Here is a 4,684-nt window from a genome sequence, read left to right on the forward strand (position 1 = left end):
TCCACTGGCCTTACAGAGTAGACGAAACACAAAGGGCGAGCTGTTCTCACGCACTTGGTAAGGCCGATCCCCGCGATCGGTCAAAAAAAATAAAATGTAAACTTTTGATGATAAGTGTTTTACATGATTATAGCAGTTACAAGGAGGCCCGCTCTAGCAGCCGGCCATATATCAATTGTAAAGTTTCAAAGATCAATGAAGATTATAAAGCGGCCGATCTTAACGATCGGCCAAAAATCTTTTTGTCATTTTCTTCGTCCATTTGCAGTGCTGACTTAATAGATGATGGAAAGTTAGGATACAGGTTTACATCAGCTGACGAGCTCGAACAGGTTGACATTGGTCCTGGGGATAAGCCACGACCATCATTTATCAGCAAAAAGTTAAGCCCGTGTCTACGAGAGCCGATGATAGCTTTGTTGAAAGAGTATGCAGATTGCTTTGCCTGGGATTATACGGAGATGCTTGGGTTGGACAGGAGCATAGTCAAGCATCGGCTCCCTCTCAAGAAGGGATTTCAGCCATTTTAGCAGTGAGCGCGACAAATGAAGGCTGAAGTTCTGGCGGAAGTCAAGAAAGAGGTGGAGAAAATGCTAGAAGCAGAATTCATCAGGCCGTGCAGGTATGCTGAGTGGATTTCAAGTGTCGTACCTATGCAAAAGAAAGATGGCCGATGGCGAGTCTGCGTGGACTTCAGAGACCTCAACAGAGCTACTCCGAAGGATGAATACCCGATGCCTGTCGCGGAGACATTGATCAATGCAGCTGCTGGTCACAAGATTTTGAGTTTCATGGATGGCAATGCCGGCTATAACCAGATTTTCATGGCTCCAGAGGATATAAACAAGACCGCGTTCAGAGTGCCCGGGGCAGTAGGATTGTTCGAGTATGTGGTTATGACCTTCGGGTTGAAGAATGCTGGCGCTACATATCAACGTGCCATGAACTACATCTTTCACGATCTGATTGGCAAGTTGGTCGAGATATATATTGACGACATCGTGGTAAAATCTGTGTCGGTTGAGGGACACTTGGGAGACCTACGGCAAGTTCTGGAACGAACCAGAAGGTTCGGGCTTAAGATGAATCCGAAGAAGTGCGCTTTCGGCGTATCGGTCGGTCAGTTCCTGAGTTTCTTGGTTCATGAAAGAGGAATCGAGATCAGCCTAAAGAGTCAAGAAGCTATAAAAATAATGGTGCCACCTACTACAAAGAAGGAGCTCCAGCAGCTCATTGGTAAAATCAAGTTTTTCAGAAGGTTTATTTCCAATCTCTCCGGGCAGATTGAGCCTTTTATGGAGTTGGTGAAAATTAAAGCTAATGATGAGTTTCGCTGGGGGCAGAGCAACAATGGGCATTTGAAGGGATCAAGGAATATCTGTCAAAACCACCCATGTTAGTTCCACTCTAACAGGATAAGCCATTCTACATGTACTTAGCAGTAGGCGACACCTCCATCGCTTCAGTAGCGATACAAGTGCATGACGGCAAAGAAAGGGTTGTGTTGTACCTCAGCAGAAGAATGCTAGATGCAGAGACAAGATACCCTGACATTGAAAAGTTATGCCTTTGTTTGTTCTTTACATGCACAAAGCCTTCGTCATATCCTGCTATCAGCCGAGACGATTGTCATCTGCAAATCGGATGTTATCAAGCACATGCTATCGGCTCCTGTGTTGAAAGGCCGACTTGGAAAGTGGATGTTCGCATTGTCAGAGTTCGATATCCGATACCAACCTGCGAAGGCAGTCAAAGGGCGAGCGCTGGCGGATCTCATTGCAGAACTCTCTATGCGCGTGTGGGCCATGTACTTCGACGGATCGACTTGTGGAGATGGATGTGGCATAGGTATCCTACTTGTGTTGCCTCGGGGGGCAACATATTCTTTTTCAATCAGATTACCTACCACTTGCACCAATAACCTAGCAGAATATGAAGCAGTACGTAAGGGTATGGAGTTGCTTCTTGAGGCCGGAGCTGAAGCAGTGGAAATTTTCAGGGATTCAAAGTTGGTGATTTCTCAGCTCACAGAGGAGTACAGGTGTGAGAGCGAGTTGCTCCTCTCATTATGGGTACAATGTCAAGAGCTGATGGCCTAGTTTAGGTACATAAATTTCTATTGGATACCTAGGATACAAAATTCAGAGGCCAATGATCTTGCACAGATGGCTTCGGGATACAAGGCCGTGGTGGACAGAGCCAATCTTTAGGTACACCTACTGGACCAAGGAGATTGGAGAGCCGATATCTTCAATTACTTGAAGGATTCGGCTCGGGGGGCACCCAAGAGGATACATTACAAGGCCATGAAATACATTCTGATAGGGGATGACATGTTCTACAGGACTTTAGAAGGATTGTTGCTCAAATGCTTGGGGCTGATTGAATCCAATCGGCTCTTACACAAGGTCCACGATGGCACTTGTGGGACTCACCAATCGGCTCATAAGATGAAGTGGCTGATTAGTCGATCGGGGTATTACTGACCCACCATGCTTGAAGATTGCTTCAAATATTACAAAGGATGTCACGCATGTCAGAGGTTCAGGAAGATACAGACGTCAGTAATAAACCCTATCATCAAACCATGGCCGTTCGGAGGCTGGGGCATGGACATGATCAGCAAAATTAATCCTCCATCCAGCAAAGGCCACCAGTTTATTTTGGCCATCACAGACTATTTTACCAAGTGGGCTAAGGATGTCATTAATTTTGTTAAGGAGCATGTCATTCACAGGTTCGGGATTCCTCAGACCATCACAACAGATTGAGGGTCGGTCTTCATATCAGAGGAGTTCAAAAAGTTCGCTACTGACATAGGCATCAAGCTGATCAGGTCATCTCCATATTATGCTCAAGTGAATGGACAAGCTGAAGTGTCCAATCAGAGCCTTATCAAGTTGATCAAGAGAAAGATCGATGAGCATTCTAGGCGTTGGCATGAAGTCTTATCAGAGGCATTTTGGGCATACCGTATTTCATGCCACAGAGCAACAAAAACTTCTCCTTATCACCTAGAGTACGGACAGGAAGCTGTATTACAAAGGGAAATTACAGCCGGCTCGAGACGCATAGAGTTTCAAAATGACCTAACAGCTGAAGAGTATGTTGCTCTGATGAGCAACAATATTGAGGACCTTACGGAGCTCAAACTTTGGTCACTTGAGAAGATCAAAGAAAATAAGGCCAAGGTAGCCCGCGCGTACAACAAGAAAGTCAAGCCAAAAGAATTTCAAGTTGGGGATCTGGTTTGGGAAGAGGTGTTACCATTGGGGACTAAGGATGCAGCGTATGGCAAATGGTCTCCAAATTGGCATGCGCCTTAAAGAGTTGACCAAGTCCTACCTGGGAACGCATATATGCTTGAGGAGTTAGATGGCGTCAAGTTCCCGGTGGCGGTCAATGGTCAACATCCCAAGAAATACTTCCCAAATATGTGGGATGATGGGCAATAAAGCCGATGCTACGCATCAGGCCGTGAGCCGAATACATCCAGTTGGCCCGTACAAGAGAAAGCCAATGCTACGCATTAGGCTGTGAGCTGATATGACTTGATGGCTCGTACAGGTGAAAATCGATGTTACACATTAGGCTGGACACAAGGAAAGGGGGCCGGCACGTGCAGTCGGCCCGCATATATAAAAAAACATATTTTGTACCTAACGCACTGAGTTGGTCAAATAGCTGATGTATAACCATTGACTTTAGAATTTTAATTTGAATCCATGCAGGTTTTGAAAGACAATGGGCTACAAGAGGTGATTACAAGGTAGTCTATTGAAGGAACTCATCAATGGCTGTGATAGCCTCAAGGCGGACGCGATCAGCTCTAGCAATCACTACTTCATCGTACTTGTCCTCACCTGACACTACCTACCGACTCAAAACACTCAGCTCTGCTAGTTCTATCTTTAGTTGGGCAGTCAGGTCGTCTGCTTCTCATTTGGAGATAGCAATGAGGTTCTTCTCTTCCTGGATACGCTGCTCGGTCGCCCGGACCTTGGCCTTGAGGTCTGCTAACTCCTTTCCAGAAGTTGAAGCCTTTGAGAGTGTGCGGAAGTGTTAGTTTTGGCGTCCAGAGCTACCTTCTTCTCATTGAGCAATTGGCACCTCTCAGCAATGTCGGCTTTCAAGGGGGCTTGCGAGCCTTCAATCCTTTGCCGAGCCTGTTCTACCTTTGCCCGAAAGAAAGGGAGGTATCCGGTTGGCTAGAGCTTGATTTGAAGGACTTCTGAGAGTTGGGGCTTGATCTCCTCGAGAATTTGCCTCACGGTGTTAGAGTCCTGGACCAAGGCATCAATTAGAGCTGACAGCAGGCCCTTTATGCGAAGGAGCTGGCTAGCAACACCGGTCGGCTGAGGCTGGTGATCATCCACTTTGAGTATGGCCGAGCCAATGGATGTAGGGTCGAATGAGAGCAACTCCGAGAGGTTCAGACCCTGAAAGAAGATAGAAAATTAAGTACAGCACAAGGAAAGGAAGATGCAAATGGCTCGGTGATAAAACACACCTGTTCTAGAGGAGTGATAGCCGATGAAGTGACGATCGGCTCCTGCAGACGCACCCTTCCTGGAGGAAGAGTGATAGCCGATGAAGTGGCGATCGGCTCCTGCAGACGCACCCATTCTGGAGGAGGACTGATAGCCGATGAGGTGACAATAGGCTCCTGCAGAGAAGGACTGAC

This window comes from Panicum hallii, chromosome 7 (assembly GCF_002211085.1).
Source record: "Panicum hallii strain FIL2 chromosome 7, PHallii_v3.1, whole genome shotgun sequence".
NCBI classification, from domain to species: Eukaryota; Viridiplantae; Streptophyta; class Magnoliopsida; order Poales; family Poaceae; genus Panicum; species Panicum hallii.